Genomic DNA, 18,506 nt, shown 5'->3' with positions numbered 1-18,506 from the left:
GGGTAACAAGGCTACTTAGTGGTGAACTTGCTCATCTCTAAGTTACCTGGATGTCAATCATTTCAGCGAGGCAAACGCGTTAACCAGTTTTTTTTTCTTTTACCTTTTCCCTACTAAGTATTTAGGAGTTTTCCCCCAAGAAATTCTGCTGGCTAATTACTGTGAGAAATTATGTCAGTCTGCATAATTAACATTACATGGATTGATGGGCTGGAGCCATGGCTCAGCAGTTAAGAAAACTCTCTATTCTGGCAAAGGACTCAGGTTCATCCCAGCATCCATATGGCAGTCCATAACCATCAGTTATTCAAGTTTGAAGGGATATGATACCTTTTTCTGGCTTTTTTGAGTACCAGGCGTACATGTGGTACACAGTCATACATGCAAGAAAAACACGCATTCTTATAAATTAAAATTATAAATTCAATGATTTAGAACAAATAAACAAAAAGAAATCCTGTATAAAGGCTGAACAAGATTAAGGAAATTTCTTTGTGTCTTCAGCTGGTTCATGCAGAAGCTACACTTCTGGTTAATTCTGCTGACCACAAACCTGTTTGCACTACATTGATTAGTATTTTTTCTCATTAGTCAAAAGATTCAAATGAATGGAAATGCCTTGTTTGTTTATATGACGATGCTTCACAATTTTGACATAGGCGCTTGAGAGCAACGACAGTAGCATCAACAGCTGGAACCACTTGAGACACACATCAGGCCATTATTAACTTTATTTTTTTAAGTGTATAAGTGGGAAGACACTGGGCTGAAAGGAGGTTGTAAGTGTTGCCAGCTTGAGGGCTGCTTCTTGGAGCCCAGATAATGCCGCCACACGCCTCAATTAATTCAAATATTTGATGTTTCGCCTGATGGGTTTTTGTCTTGTTTTGATCTGATATTCCCTTGATATCTTCCTATCCTTATTTTGAAAAATGGGGTATTTACTCTGGGCTGTTGTATATTGGAAGTGTGTAACTTGTTTTATTTTATAAGAGCTCAAAGTCAAGGGCTTGCTTTGAATGAATGCATTGGACTTTGAACAGTATTGGGATGATTAAGACTCTGGGGGACTGTAGAACATTTGGGAAGTAGCTGTCAATTGTAGGTTCCAAGAATATGACCTCTAGGATCTTGGCCTGGTATCCCATCTGGCGTGAGTCTCCTGACCAGTTCATGGAACAAACATCTCTTGCTGTCTTGGGCTGAACCCTTTCCTTTGCCTTCCTAATATGTGAACTGGGAACTAAAAGAAATTGATCGCTTTCCCTTTAAATGCCTTCTGTTACATATTTTGTCATATTTATACACATACAGATTTTTTCGTATGTCAGTTACATCTCAATGAAGATAAAAAGTTATAGTGCAATGAATTTTTTTAAGGCACCAGTCTTACTTTATATTCCCTTGTGATTTTATATGTCCCTGAAGGGTTCCTTGTGGCTTCCTTAACATTTTCTATTTTATATAGGTGAAGTTTTACAGTTTGGCTTCTTTCTTTCTCTTCTTTCCAAATCCTCCTTTTGTTGTGTGTCTTTGCCTAGACTCTCCAGCGCAGTGATCATTAAACAGAAAAAGTAAGAGCAAAACTGACCTGTCAATCTCACATCGTCTCCAAACACTAGGAGAGTAGCAACTTACTCCAAGACAGTTTTAGACTTTTCTTAAATGCTTACAAGTGAAGAAACTTTTTTTCTTTGCTAACTTTGTAGGGAGTGTAAATCATAAATATGTCTGGGAATTTTCTTAGGTTTTTTTTTTTTTCCTACATCCCCTTGCTGTGTGTTCCTGCCATCTCTATACATTGTTTTGTTTTATTTTTGTATTCTAAAAGTTTTGCCTTGTATTTTTATTTATTTCTCTGTTAGTTGCTTTTCTGTTGCTATGGTATAAAACACTGTGACCAAAAGGAATTGATGAAAGAGTTGAATTTGGTTTATGGTTCCAGGGTGGAGGCGGGAGGAAGGAGCAAGGATGAGAGGAAGGAAGAGAGAGAGAGAGAGAGAGAGAGAGAGAGAGAGAGAGAGAGAGAGAGAGAGAGAGAGAGAGAGAGAGAGAGAGAGAAAGAGGGAAAGAAATAGGAAGGGAGGGAGAAAAAGAGAGAGAGAGACAGGGAGAGAGAATGAATGAGTTATACGTATCATGATCATTTTAATCTTCAAACCTGTCCTCATTAATATGCTTTCTCCAGCAAAGCTGTACTACCAACAGATTTCCCAACACCATCAACAACTCTGGACTATGTGTTCCAATGTCCAAAACTATGAGGGACATTTGTGTGTGTGTGTGTGTGTGTGTGTGTGTTTGTGAATATGTGTGTACTTATCCACACCATGGTGCACATGTGGAAGTCTGAGGACAGTTTGAAGGAGCTGGCTTCTTCCTTTTGTGATGTATATCCCAGAAGATCTGACTTAGGTTTTAAGCTTGCTAGCAAGAACCATTTCAGGAAACCATCTTGCTCACTCTGTTGCTTGCTCCTATTATTTAATGTAAGATAAAAAAAATATCTGGCTTCCCAGAGGCCACCTTGCAGTAAGAAATCTCAATGTTTGGCCGATGATTGATCACAGATATACCTGCTTCTGCCCTTTGCTGATGGTCACTGTGCTTTGAAGAATGCCTTTAATATAGTGTGCTTCTTATGAGTCCACTTGGCTTCTGCTTTCTGCTCAATTACTTATTTTACCTCTGCACTTGTATGATGTTCAGCTCGGAATGTTTAGTCACAGCCTTGCCAACAACAGCTTTAAGTAACTGTGTACCATGCTCCCCTCCCCACCCCCAGCCTCTTCCTCATCAAATTGCTAGCCGGTCAACCCGATTGTCACAAAATGCAGGGGTTACCTCCTTAGGCTAGTTGTGACTTGGTATCTCTGGTGGCTTTAACAGTCTGATGCCTTCTTGTTTCTGATAAGTGTCATGAATGTGGGTTGGTAAGCTTGTCCTTGATGCCCTGGTCCTTAATCCAAGTCAAGACAGTATCCCTTGGATAACAAAACCTCTATTCACAGATTGTCCCCACTCTAGACTAGACTTACTGTTCTGGTGTTGAGTGTATGGGGAAGGTTTGGGAGCACTTTTGGACTAGAACCCAAATTGGACTCTAGTTATAACCTCAGATTTCATATCTGTTATAGCTACTGGCCCCTGGGTCCAACCTGAATCCTGAAATCTCTACTTTTAGTAATTTTGCTCAGTTTTATTTATCTTGAAAAAAAGAATTGGTTGACTCCCTCACTCTACCATTCCTAAGGTGCTGACACACCAGATCACATTTTAGTAGATACTCTCAGAGCCACACAGATGGAGAGGAGGGAAGGGGAACTGTGGTTGGGTTGTATTGAAAGAGAGAAGAAACTTTTCAATAAAAATATTCTTGAAAATTTCTATCAGGAATTACAGTCACTTTGCTGATTTTCTAAGCGATTGATTCATGTTGTTATGGATCACCCTCTCTGTGTGTGGTGACCAGCAGTGATAACATTTTTCTGATGGAAGGCTAGCTTGGTGCTTCTTTACTCTTTTCTACTCTTTATTATTGATAGTCCTGCACTGTCTTTGTGAGTCTGGCCTCTGAAGGGCTTCTCTCTTCTCCTGCTTCATTTTTGAAAAACAAAACAAAAACATTTGGTGACCTTCCCAAACCTTATGTCTCAAGGGCATCTTTTCAAGGGTTCCTCAACTCAGTTGCTACCATCCGCAGACCTTCAGTGTTCACTCTTATCGTCTTCCTTCTTTTCTAAACTATACTATTCTTTTTTTTTTATTTTAAAGGTTTCAACAATTCTTTTCTCTTTTACACCTATACAAGTTCTTACTTAACAAAGAAAAATGGATGTCCTGTGTGACTCTGCTTAGAAAGTATGCAGTTTTTATCTGTAAAATGAAGCAGTTAGACTGGATCAGGTCTGAGAGCTCCTCTGGCTCTGTAGCTCTACAATTCTACAATGATGAATTCCTATCCCAACTGTGGAACATGTTTCTTCAATAGATTTGATCATATACATTAAAAGCCAGTTGATATATGACCAAGGAAAGGAATAAGTACATAACTTACAAAACCATGTTCCTAAATTGCTGACTTAATAAAATTGTCTGAACAGGTGAGTGGTATTCAAGAATTGAAAGCAATCAGTCTTTTTTTTTTCTTTCTAAGATTTATTTATTTTATGTGCATTGTTGTTTTGCCTGTATGTATGTCTGTGATAAGGGTGTCAAACTGGAGTTATAGACAGTTGTGAGCTGTTATGTAGATGCTGGCAACTGAACCTGAGTGCACTGGAAGAGCAGCTAGTGTTCTTAACCTCTGCGCTATCGCCACAGCCCCTCAATCTGTCTTCTTTATGGTGCACTTCTAACTAAAAACAGTTGTGGAGGTCACCAGGGTGCAGCAGCTTATTTAGAAGATGAGATGAGTATAGAGTAGTTAACTATCAGGTGAGGCTGCAGAGGAGGCTACACAGAGGGGTCCAGATCAAGATTTCAGACTCTGAAAAACATTCCAGTTTCTTCTCATTCACAAGGCTTTGCTGCTGCCTGCGCTGTTTTTAGAAACACATTTATCTTAATTTTAGTTGTGCTAATTATTCAGTGCCTATTAAGTATCAACGTGATTATTGAGACTGGAACGACTTGCAAAAGGCTCATTGCACCTATATACCTTAAGCGTGTGCTGTGTTTCTAAGTGAGTCCTTGCAACTTTGTAAAAGCCACGTGGCAATGTACTGATACTTTTATAAAGCCAATTGATTCTTTATAAGGTTTAGTTTAATTCCTACTTGGAATATTTTGAAGCAAATATAGTTATTTATTTATTATCGTTTAGAGTATAGTTTTTCTATGTTTTGCCTATCTTAGCCAAAATGTTGAAAAGTAAATTTTTTGTAAGTTTTTAAGTTTCTGGTTTTTTTTTTTTTTGTTTTTTTTTTTTTGGTTGAGAGGTAAGTACACTCCGAACTTAGTTGTTTCCTCTAAAAACAAAACAAAACAAACAATCAAAACAAACAAAAAACCCCAAACAAAACCAAAAACAATTGTTTATTATTTTTAAACGATTTTTGTTTGAGATTGTATTTTGATTTCATTTCTTTCTTCTCTTTCTTTTCTCCAAACCTTCCCATTTACCCCTCCTCACTCTCCCTCAAATTCATGATCTTTTTTGCATCAATTGTTAACACACACAAATATGTATTTGTGTATTTTTTATTATTTATAATATATAAACACACAATATATACATGTTTATTATACATATATGAACATATATCTATATAGCTACACTTATCTATCATCTATCTATCTATCTATCTATCTATCTGTCTGTCTGTCTGTCTGTCTGTCTGTCTGTCTATCTATTTATCTATCTATCCATATATTCCTAAGTATAATCTGTTGTGTCCATGTGTTATGCTTGCATGTATGTTCTCAGGGCTGACTGTTTGGTACTGGATAAACAATTGGTCTGCTTTCCATTACAATTTTACCATTTTACTGTTGTCTGAAGTAAATTGTATAAGATTGAGGCTGGGGAGGCTTCTCCATGCCTGGTTTCTCATGCTTGTTGGTGTCATCCTTGTTCAGCTCAAGTCTGGAGGGTTGATAAGAGCTTTTTGTGCACTGCCTCTGATGTTAACAGGAGACACAGTCTCACCGTAAACTCCATTATCTTCTGGGTCTTACAATCTTTCCACTACGTATAGCGTAGGTGAACGATTCAAGAGAAGGCTTCTTATGTCTTCCACAATGTTCCTTGAGCTTTAGTTTTGGGAGTAATTTGTAGAAGTTTGGACTGGGATTGTGCTTCACAACTCTGCATATTTATTTGTTGTGGTTTTCTGTAGTGAACTCTGTTGTATCTGTTACAAAGAGCAGTGTCATCGATAAAGGGTAAAGACTACACTTGTAGAGGGTTATACATTTATAAAACAAACATTTACAGATTGTTCTTAGGTATTATGCTGGTTTAGTAAATTAGTGGTTGTAGATTCTCGTACAATAACCATGACTTTACTAGCACTGAGTGGTCATCTCTTGCTGGGCATTGATATGGTTCATAGGCATCATTTCTGGGTAAGACTGTTGGCTGCCTCCCTCCTTTGAAGCATATAGTACCACTTAGTACCATGAAATCTAGTCCTCACAGAGGGGGCATCAGGCCAGTTTTATCTTAGGGGTCTTGAGCCCTCTTTCTGAAGTACATGGTGTCTTCAGCAATAGGGACTTCTTTTTCAACCTTTGGGATGCAACCATGGATAAACAGCAATAGGCTGTGTATTTTGGGAGTCTTTAAAATAGCGTAGGTGAATGATTCAAGAGAAGGCTTCTTATGTCTGGTATTAGGAATTTAATTAGGGGATATTGGACTCTAGGAGGGACAATTATCATTCCAGGTGAGAAAAGTTCACTAAAATTATAATTACATATTTAGACACTGAATTATGAGCTTTATCTTTTGTTAAAGATAAACATTTAATAATGTAATTCCTTTTGGCTTTTTGCAGCTATTCACATTGTTTTTGTTTTTTTTCTTACCTCCTTCCTCCTCCTGTATTTCTCCTCTCCGTAAGGATCTCTCTCCTTTCTTTTTTCCCCATCTCAGATAAATAGTATCCTTCTATTCCCATTTGTGTTCTCCCACCTTCCTCTGTATTAAACACCCCCATCTTTTCCCAAGGAGGCTCTATCTTCTTACTAAACCACTGTCTCTTGAACACTCACCACGTGTGGAGTCCTATGCTTCATAAACAGAGTTTTTATTCTTTAAATAAGTCTATAAGTTGGAACTGGTTTTTTTGCAAATGGGAAAGCAAGTTGAAAGAGGTAAGTTAGACATTCGCAGTTGGAAGTAGTGGAGACACAAAGTCCTGCCCATGAAACAGAAATCCTCTGCAAGAGCCAGCGTTTGTTTTCTTTTCTATCACTTCTACTGTATTAAGGAATACTTGTGGAAGTTGGCTGTCTTTATTTTCTTGTTTTTGTTTTGGTTTCTATCTCTTCATTTTAGGAGTGATTTTTTTTTTTCTCTCCACACATTGCAATGCGGCATATGAGGTGACAGAGTTTATATTAATGTGTCCCTGAGCTTCCTACTGAGAACAGAGATGTTTAACACAAATAGGAGATGGCAGTCAAGCAACTGGCACACACATATAAGGGATGTCCTTTTCATGGAATCTGCAGCCTTTGAAGACTACTTATTCATTACTTTTGTCTATATGCAATGAGAGTAAACCAAAACAGTAGAGATTGGGGAAGAAGCAAGAGCTATAATGGCATTGAAGCTGAACCAGATGTTCTGAGTCTACTTCACCCTTTTACACTTTAGGCAAAAGAAAACAATATTTACTTTTGTTGTTGATTTACACCAGCTTCAGGAGGCTTTCTGCTATTGGTGAACAAACAGTCTGGGAGAATTACTGGCACATCCAAGAATCACTTGAGTACCTCCTAGAGGCTTGTCCCTCAAACCCTTACCACACCTTAAACTGACTGAATGTTGTGTGCTTGATACAAACGATTGGCCCAGACTCCTAACCTACAGCTCTAGCAAGGCAAAGGAAATGGTGCCTCTCTAAAATCTGACTGGGTAGAGATGCCAAGTCATCTTCTTACACGGCTGTAAAGAGAAGGCTGTGGGTGAGGCGAGGTGATCAAGGTGAAGATGACAAGCCCTTCCTAAGGTTACATTTAATTTGATGAGCTGAAAGCTGTTCTTGATGCTGAATATTCATGTTTAGCAAGGAGTCCCAGGGGCTTCCCAACAGAGTCATCTGCTACAGCTCTGCAGTGAGGGGAAATGTAGTTCCTGCTGATTATGTACCAGGAGTGATGGAGGTGATCAGTGAATCCTCCTTAACCATTTATTCACAATGCAGACAGTCAGAAGAACAGCAGAAGGGCTGCTACTTATTCCTGCTAAACTTGTTTTCTAGTGAGGATACACGAAGGGCAAACAGGCATAAGTAACTCTCTTTTAATAAACACTGATTAAACTCAGTAGGAGGCGCATACATTATTTGAAACTTTATAACTTTTTTTTTTTTTTTGGCTCAGTTTAAATTGCCATAAATTACATCTGCATGAATTGGTTAGACACATCCCCACACCAAGTAGGGTAAAATGTCCTGGGATTTTTAACAGGGTTAAAAGTAAATTGAAGTTCAAATCAATTTTAATTCATGCAGGTTGAGAATTCTCTTTATTGCTATCCAGAGTGAGAGGCAAAGCCTTACTGTGATTCCATATGCGGCATGTTTAGTTATGCTCAGGGGAGATGTCCTAGTATACACTATTCCTTGGGGTTCAACTTGGGGAAACTAGAGTATCAGGAAAGAGAGAATTTTAGTTATATTAGTAAAAATAGCAGCAGGCCTCTGTCTTACGCCCATGAAATTAAGAATAAGGAGTTACTCACATTTATGTTATCGATGTGATAAACACCGTGACCAAAAGCAAATGAGAGAGAAAAGGTTTTATTTTAGCTTATGGGTTATAGTTCATCATCACGGGAAGCCAAGGCAGGAACTCAAGGCAGGATCCTGAAGCAGAAACCAATGGAGAATTGTAGCTTACTGGATTGCTCTTTTTGCTCTTCTCAACAATCTTAGATACCTCAGGCCCACCTAACAAATGGTACTGTTTTCAGTGTGCTGGGTCTTCCTAAATTAATTAGAAATCAAGAAAACACTTCAAGGTGGGGCCATCCCACATGCAGACTCCAAACCCAGACACTATTGCCGATGCCGATGCCAAGAAGTGTTTGCTGACAGGAGCCTGATAGAGCTGTCTCCTGAGCGGCTCAACCATTGGACTGAACATGCGAACCGCAACGGAGGAGTTAGGGCAAGGACTGAAGGAGGTGAAGGGATTTGCAACCCTAAAGGAAGAACAACAATATCAGCCAACCAGACTCTCCAGAGCTCCCAGGGGCTAACCCATTAACCAAAGAGTACACATGGGAGGACCCATGGCTCGAGTTGCATATGTAGCAAAGATGGCTTTATCTGCCGTCAGTGGGAGGGGAGACCCTTGGTCCTGTAAAGTTTCAATGTCCCAGTGTAGGGGAATGTTAGGGAGGTGAGGTGAGAGTGTGTGTGTGCATGGGAGAGCACCCTCATAGAAGCAGGGGGAGGAGGGATGGCATAGGGGGATTGCAGAAGGGAAACCAGGAAATGGAATAACATTTGAAATGTAAATAAATAAAATATCCAATAAAAATAAAACACTTCAATAACATGACATAGGCCAATCTGAGCTTGGCAATTCTTCAATTGAGCTTCTCTCTTTCCAGGTGACTCTAGGGTCGTGTTATGTGAACAGCTGAAGCTAATTGAGACAGTGGTGGTAGAATAACTGTAGGTATTTAAAAAAGGAATCATGAAAAATGAAACAGACATAGCTAACCTAAAATATCTCATGTTATGCATATTCTTTTGGCAGTATCATTAACATAACCACAGGTTGTTCTTTGAGAACTCCATTCTCTAGACTTCTGTATCTTTTTTTGGAGGGAGGAGAGTGAAAAGATATATCCCTAACTCTTTGTTTCTCATATTAGTTGTGTATTACATTTCTTAATAGAGGGCACTGATTTTAAAGTATCTGCGAAGCTGCTTGCTTTCATACTCTATGTTTCTGTAATTTCTTTATTCATTTGTAAAATTTTTTGATAGAGGTCACATTTAGAACATGCCTCAAGATAATTCAACTAGATTTTCCTAAAATATTTTTTCTTTTGGAAAATTCATAGTTCATTAACCTACATAGTAATTGAATGTATTGATTTGCTCAGCAAAGATAGAAATAAAATTGAAACAAACCAATACTATCCGATGCTTGATAAACACAGAACCTGGCTGCTGGGCCCATGATTGTCCAGACTTAAAGAGTGTGTGAATGTTGTAGTTTAGTAAGAAATATGTTCTTGTTCTCTGCTTCTGGTTCCTGATTCATAGTTTCTAAGTCTCTCAAAATATCCAAATTGATGATGTTTTTAAATTATGAAATCACCTGTGGCTAAGAGTTCCTATATAGTCACGGCATGAATGCTGGCAACCAAAGAAATGAAGGCATGATAAGATTAAAATTAAATGCTTTGCTCAATTGTTCAAGCTTCAAGGATGTGGGGGCTATGAAGATTGAGTTGATCATCAATTGGTTAACTATCTAAATCACTCCTGTCTGTGAATGAAGCTTCTGAACATGCAGAAACAAACAACAGCAAAATGGTCTTAACAAGCTTCCATGGATGATCGTACAGAGTGCTGTGTGCAAATGGCCCAGAACATGTGATCTATCCCTTTTATGTCCACTGGGACATTTGCCTGCTCTTCTGCCTTCTCTGTAGTATCTTTTAAAATTAACCAGGAAACGCACTCATCTCTGTAAATTTTGTGAATACTTGTGGCAAATTAATTGAACCTAACAATAGGATCACAAGAACGCAACTTTATAGAGTCATTTGATGACAGATGCAGAAGACACCTTAAGTTTATGATTGGCATCTCAAGTGGGCACAGTCTATGAGCCTGTCATCCATAGGATCTGTTACTCTATCCAGGTTGAAAATGTCCAGACTGAAATGAGTTCTGGGACAACTCTCTGATGTTTACTGGGGAATTTGTTTTGGTATGGAGAAATAAAGAATTTAAGTGTGTCCTTTTGCATATATGACAATAGAAAACATTTTTCACGTCTTATCTATAACTATCAATTTTCAGATGTTCGTTAATTTGGTACATTTATCAGAGGGAACAGAGTGATTGTGGTAGCCTAGAAGCATAGCGTGTCACTAATAGAGTTTCCCAAGAAAATGTGCATAGAGGAAGACTTGAGTTACACCTTGTACTCAAAGACACACTAGTAATTTTAAAGATTGCTAGCTCTGCTTCAATGTGAAGGTTCCAAAGCATTCCACACTTTAATCTGTTCTAGTCAGTTTTAAGCTCAGCCTAACACAAACTAGAGTCACTTTGGAAGAGGAACCCTCAGTAGAGGTATTATACAGATCATATTGGCATATATAGGGGGCATTTTCCTCATTGATTATTGAATTATGTGGGTTCAGTCCACCGTGAAAGGAAAATATCATTAATCATGTGGGTCTGGACTCTATAACTCTATACACTAGTTAAACATGAGCCAGGCAGCAAAGCCAATAAGCAGCAGTCCTCCATGACTTCTGCATTTGTTTCTGCTTCTCACTTCTGCAGTGAGTTTCTGCTTTGCCTCTTGTTCATGAAAGGATTATATTTTGTGAGCTAAAAATAAATAATTTTCTCCCCCAGTTGTTCTCGTCATGGTATTTATCACAGCAAAAGAAGCAAACTAGATTCAAATACACTATTATGTATTTGAATCTTTAGATTTGTGTCTTGTACTTGGAGTGCCCATAGAAGCTAGAAACTGCAAAGGGGCCATTTTATCCGAGGAGAAAAAGATGTTAAGATGGGAATGGAAGTAGAACATAGATGCTGTGAAAAGGGAAAATGTGGTTTAAACGGGCAGTGAAAGAGGGTAGGGCAGAGGAGGTGGGGATGGATAACTAATATGGAGTGATTTCTCAAAGCCTTTGGAAGCTTATGGTTTTATAGCTTTACTAACACTATTTTATACCCTGCCCTAAGCATAGTATATGTTATAAAAAGTGGATTCCTTTGGTGTGTGTTTGTCTTCAGAATAGGTGATTAAATATGAACTCTTGTTTGTGGTATAGTCGCCATGTATAGGATGGAAAAGTTTAGGTGAAATTTCTCTTTTGTCTAAGCAGTGAAAGAAAGTCTATTAAAAACCTCATGTATTGGAAAGCACATATATTTAAATTCTGCATTGAGGCATGTCTCAAGCCCTGACATTCTGTACTGAACTGGTTAGCTCACAGATGTTACTGAATTATTCCTCTAAGGGAAGGGATTTCATTGTGACAGAACTGGACAGTGCATGTGCCCTTGGGCATTTGCTGTCTGCTGAAAACATGCACCTAGCACTTTTAATAAGCCCTTCCTAGATCTTGTTTATAATCAAGTCCTGTTTCTCTGTCCCCACAAGGGAACTTGAGAAATGCATTCCTGCAGTAATGAATGTTTGGTAGCACAGGGAAGGATGTAAGTATTTAATCATATGCCCCCCTATTACTCCTTAGCATACTTAATACTTAATACTGCTTATTAAACTTTTTAGAAACTACATTTTAATTTTTTTTAAGGACAGGGTCTCACTCTGTATTTCTGGATGTCCTGTAACTCAGATGCCATTCTGTTCTTTGGTGTCACCCAAGGTGTGAATTCTGCATTTCATGAGCCACCTTTCACTGGAAAGAGGTCATGAGAAAAAAGGGCATGTCTCAAGAGTTAGCCAAATGCTTTATATTCCTTTATTTCTTCAAGAGAGGGGGTTTCTCAATGGTTCTGAATACATAGGCAAAAGAAATACTATTGCTTCAGACTCTCAAGGAGCTGAGAGTGTAGGTCTGTGCCACTATGTTTTGTTAATTACATGCTCTGAACTTTGCATGTAGAATATTGGATATTATATGAAAGTGTAAAGACAGCTACTTTATAGTAATATGGATTAGAGAATAGGTATGTATATATGTGTATGTATATATGTATATATGTGTATATATACACACATATGTATATAAATGCAGTGAATATGTTAATGTGTACACACACACACACACACACTCACACTCACACTCACACTCACACTCACACTCATACTACAATTTTCCTGACTCATTTCTCTCCTTACTTTTAGTTCTGTCTCGTAGGTAGAAAATTATTATTAGAAATACGTGTGCATTTATATTTTTATATTTTATAATGAAGTCATATGCCAACTAATTGTAGTGGACTGTTCCTTATGACACAAATATTTTAATCTGTTTCTAATACAAGGGATTTGGTTAGGGTTAAGAAAATTTACTTCACTTTTCATTTGGCCTTTAGCTTTGCAATCTGGTTGTGATCATATAGCAAGCAATATGCTTGTTTTGATAAATGGAAGTGAGTTGCATTATAATCACTAAAACCAAGTATTATTAATCTTCTCATGATGCCTTTGGTGAAAAGTAAAGAAAGCATTTCTTAAATAATTGAAAGCTTATCAATGATTCATGCAGCTAGGACACTTGGGAAGTCCAGCTAGTCCTCCAGTACAACATCTCTCCTGATTGTCAGATGTTCGCCTTTGTTTCAAGCTGAGCTTGGTTTTCTAAAGACGTAGACCTTCATCAAAGTCATCTATGTATTAATGACTCAGCAAGTAATGCACCAAAAATGTTAATTGTTGTCTGTTATGGAATGATTGTTCTTCTTTTCTTAGTTTAAGTATTTTATATTTTCATTTAACCATGGTGATGGATAAACTAATAGATGATGGTCAAAGTTGAAATCTAATTTCTGAAAAGGTTTGGATATTTGAAGTATGTGAAGTAATTCTGTCTACCCAAATGCTTTGTTCTTCTGCTAGGTAAACTGCCTGTCTGCTAATTTCTGAAGAGGAACACAATTGATAGAATGCATAAAAAGCAAAATGAATGATTCTCAGTAGCTACTGGAAATAAAGTGGCTTCACTCTTTGACTCAGTCATAATTCTGAGACCAAATTTAAAAATTTAAAACATTTGCATGTCGAGTAGGCAAGCATGTCTTCGCATTTAGAGATGCCATTCCTGAGCTACCAAGCATTAATTGTGCTTACTGAGAGTTAATAGCATTCTGCATAAAGTCTTTACAAAAAGATCAGCTTGACCACTTAGAGGCTTGTGTGCTTTCATTGTTCCCTGTTTTGTTAGCTCATCAAAACTAGAATAGATTTCAGTTCTTCTCCCAGGCTTAGCAGCCTGTCTTGTTCAGCTTTCCCTAAGTTATTGATTGGCTTTGGATGTTGATCAACAATAACGCTGATCCAAGAGCCTGCACTTCAGTATTCTAGGGTCTTTGGCATGGAGTGTATGTCAAGCACACTTAATCAACCTGTGGATTCCACCCAGAAGCACATTGTTTAGTGCTTGTGGGTTTTGTCAGGCTTTTAAGATATCTCGTGGATATCAAATTTACCAGAATCCTGGGACTCCAGTGAAATTTGATGTGAAAGTTGATAGGGCTATGGCTTCATTCAGTTGCTGAAACCAACAATCATTAGAAGCAAATTAAACATGTTGAAGTTTGTTGTTATTCACCTTATGGCTAATATTTACAATAGCAATATTGGTGTGTCCCAGTGGAAGGAGCTTCTAACCTTCCCCATTTGTTGGTAGCCTTCTTAGAAAGCATTTGAAGGCTTGTTAGGTTTGATTTATTGTATATCTTAATTTTCAATGCTTTGTAAGTTTCCTCTTCAACTTATTGATGAGGAATACTTCTATAAAACAGTATCATCTATAAGTTAGATCCAATAAAAATAATTTAATAGTTGTTCTATGAAGTAGAATAATAACACAGTATTAACTCTAGTGGCATGAAGTGTCGAGTTTTGGCATTTTAAAGTCTGTTATGGGGGGCTAACATTCCACATAGGACATATTTTCATCTGTACATACTTATTGTATCTTTTCCACTTTGGCCATGGGAAAAATATCTCCAACTCTATTTTCCTGAGACCAGTGATTCCTACTAATGCTCATTTTCCCATAAGTTTTCCCCAGAATATCATTCTTGTGATTCTATGTATCATAACTTTTCTGTCAATAATTCTTTGTTTGTATTAGTTTATGGCCGGATATTATTCATTCTTACAACATTTTGTTTGTATTCCACCTCTAACCTGCATTTTATTCCCAGAAATACCTGTCTGGATCATCCAGAGCCAGCTTCCTTCTAAGTTTTCATAACAATTTGCTTCCTGCCCCACTAAAATTGAGTTTGTGACTCATGAGCTTCTCTTTCCTTTGAATAATGATAAGTTCCCAGTTTTTAGCTTATTTGGCCCAACGCAGATCATTTGACATGGATGCTTGTGCCCTATTTTTTTTTGTCTGAGCTTTGGTGACACTACTCTTTATTAGTTTTCCAGGTAACTTTCTGGGACGTTTTTCTTAACCTTTGCTAATTCTCGTCTTTGCTAATTTTTTTCTATGTTTTTGGAGTGTCTCAAGGTTAAATCATTCTGTCTTTTTTTTTTATTTTTAAATTTATTCACTCTTTCTTACCTTAGGAATTCATTAAGATGCATATTTTTAATGCACTGAGTATTAACTCACATTCCATCTCTTACTTCAATCTCTGTTCTTGTACTTCAGGTTTATATATTCAAATGTCTGCTTGTTGTTTCAACCTGACATATGGTAGACTTATCAAATTTAATACTGTATGTCCTAACCCAATTTCTATTCTTTCTCATCTCATCATTCTTCTGAGACTTTACTGATTTTCATAACTGGAACTCAATTCTTTCATCTGTTCAGATAAAACAAAAATTAACTTCCTCTGCCAGGAGGAAGCAAAAAAAAACCCCATATACACACAAATGCACACACACACATCTGCACACACACATGTGCACACACACATAAAAAGAATAAAAACACAAAATTAGCTATTTTGAAATAATTAAAAAAATTGGTTTCTTTTGGTCTGCACTGGTGACCTGAGCAGACCTTGGGCACAAACTCTGCACCCAATCCCACAACACCCAGAGGAAGTTGCACTCTCAGGAGCTCTCACACGCCCAGGATCATAGGTATTTAATATGGGGAAGAGGACATGTTTGTGTTTTTTCTGCAGGATGCTGAAGGGGCATGGTGGCTGCCAGAGTGATTGGTGAGACAGGCTGATGCTGGGACAAGAATGTGAGCTTGCTGAGTACCCGACAATAGTGACTGGGAAGCTGTACTGGATATATGTTCCTGACATACCTTTGCTTGCCTATAACCCAGATGGTTATACAAGTACCTTGCCTCAAGCTTTTAGACATTGTGGAACAGAGAATCAAAAAGAGAAGTAATAATGACTCTTGTGTTTTTCTTAAATGTGACCAGTTATTCTGACTCAATTATGGGCTGGTCTAGAAATCAATTCAATATTGGAAATAACAGTCTTCATTTGGAAGGCTGGATCTGGATATTTTCAGAGAGATATTTGGAAGTTAGCTGCAGTACTCTATGATGTTATGTTAGCATGTTTGGAACAATAGATTGATGCTCTTTATCCTATTTAAATTATTGAAAGGAAGTTCAGAGTTTTAAATGTAAGGAACCATCTCAAGTGTCATGCCAAATACCAATGAATTTGTGTTACTCCTAAAATTTACAATGGTAGTCATTTTAATTAGGAAAAAGTTTAAAGAAACTTGCAGCATATTTGGAATAATTTTAACACTTCCTGGATGTTTTAACTTTTCATAGTGAGGTTATGAATTTAAAGAAGGCTGCTCTGCTGAGCTTTGATGCTGCAGATACTGCTGATAAAATTATCCATGGCCTGAGGTCAGTATTTCCATTTTGGTCAAGTTTCAAGAATAACATATATAGCTTGATCATGCTAGCCTTTTAAGTCCTGGGAATATTTTATTCCCTTCTGTTGTGTTAAAGCTTGTCTTTAACAACATCAACATGTTGGTGGCCAAAGCACATGGCTTGAAACTGAAATTGGACCCCCCAGAGAGTTATTAATTTAACAGGCTGGCAAGCACAGAGCCTCACCAACCTAACACAGAAGTGCATTGCTTTTGATAATGCACATTCCATGATGAGTTAGGAAGGCATTCTTGTCAGAATGACCTAAGATAGGCTCAGTCTTGTTTATGAAATTAAAAAGGTGGAGATGTAGAGAGCTTTGGGGGCTGCTTGGCATGAATCTTACATTGGCCAAGGACAAGGAAACGGGCTGCCTGGCAGGAACCTGACATTAGGCTAGAAGAAAGAAGTAACTTCAAGCAGGAATCCAAATCTTAGGCTAGAACAAAGAAATAATTACAGGCAGAAACCTAAATCTTAGGATGAAACAAAGAAGTAGGCTTCTGGCATGAAAATGACTTTGGGCTAGGTCAAGGAAATAGGCTCAGATATTTTAGTTGTTTTAGTTGTCCTGATAAGCTCTTAGAAACAGTGATCATGGGAGTGATGGGGCTTTGTTTATTTTCTTACTTGTTCTTTGACTATTTGTGTTTATTGTCTTGCTTGTTCTTTGACTATTTGCATCTATTGTATTGCTAGTTCCTCAGCCTAGAACAGACCTTAATATTTGCATGTAATTAAAATGGTATAAAAGCAGATTGGGGAGAAAAAAAGAAAATACAAGAATTCCATGTTAGACATTGACATTCTGCTATACTCAAAGATCAGTGTCTTGCTCAGCTATCATCAGATAGGCTTCTTCCTCCAGGGACAGTAAACAAGTATAGAAACTCAAAGGCAGACAAAGTTTATCATGTGAGAAAAGTAGGAGCACTCCATCCACAATGGGAGGTATTCAACAAAATCCTACCCTCTGGGCTCAGGGAACCCTGAAGGAGAGGATACAGCAAGAGTATAAGAGGCCCAGCAGATGGAGAACACTCAGGTCTTCTAACAAACATTGAAGAAGCCAGGTGCACAAAAACTTATGGAAAATGTGATAAAATGCTCAGGGCCTGAAGTAGTCTGCACCAGATGGGGTCCCAGAACTGACACAAGAAATAGATATAATCCCCCCATCCCATATTATGTGTGTATACATATATATATGTATATATACACATATATGTATGTATATATACATATATATGTATATATATGTATATGTATATATATATACATATTCTTATAGGTCCTTTATGTATTTATTATGACTTTCTGGTTTTGTCTTTTTATGAGATTCCTGTGAGTGAAAATGTGTGTATCTTTGCATCTATATTTTTTGTGTTTTCTCTTTGGCTTTTTTTCCTGTTTATTTTGTCCTATTCCAATTTGTTTGGTTTTATTTTATCTTATTACATGCTATTATTATTCTTTTTTTATTTTATATTTTATTTACATTTCAGATACCATCCCCTTTCCCCATTTCCCCTCCCTAGAAAACCCCTATCCCATGCCCCCTTTTCCTTTTTGCTTTTATACAATTTTTTAAAAATGTTAATCAAAGGCTTTATAAGTTTGGTAATGCTCAATCAGAAGTGTAACCCAATACCCAACCTAGATATATAAACTATGTTTGACTGGTGGAGACACGTGAACATCTGCCTCCATGCCCCCCTCTCTTTCTCTCTCTTTCTCTCTCTCATCACCTAGCTTCTCCTCTCCTTCATCTTCTCCTCTCCTTACTCCATCTCTTCCTCTTGGTACTCCTTCCCCCTTAGCTCCTCCTACATATCACCCTTCCTGTTAAAATAAAACTTTTCTCTCAAAATACAATTAGAGCATAATTATTTCTAATTGTACCAGTGAGGTACAAGATAGTCCTAATACCCAGTCCATCATTTTGTTGACTAACCAGAACCTCTGTCATCTCTCCTAACTAAAACACTTAGTTTTGATCCTGGCTTTTTTCTTGGCTTTAGAATGAATGTCAACTGAAAACCATCCACTC

Source organism: Arvicanthis niloticus, chromosome 6 (genome assembly GCF_011762505.2).
Source record: "Arvicanthis niloticus isolate mArvNil1 chromosome 6, mArvNil1.pat.X, whole genome shotgun sequence".
Taxonomy (NCBI): domain Eukaryota; kingdom Metazoa; phylum Chordata; class Mammalia; order Rodentia; family Muridae; genus Arvicanthis; species Arvicanthis niloticus.
Note: the sequence above shows the minus strand (reverse complement) of the source record.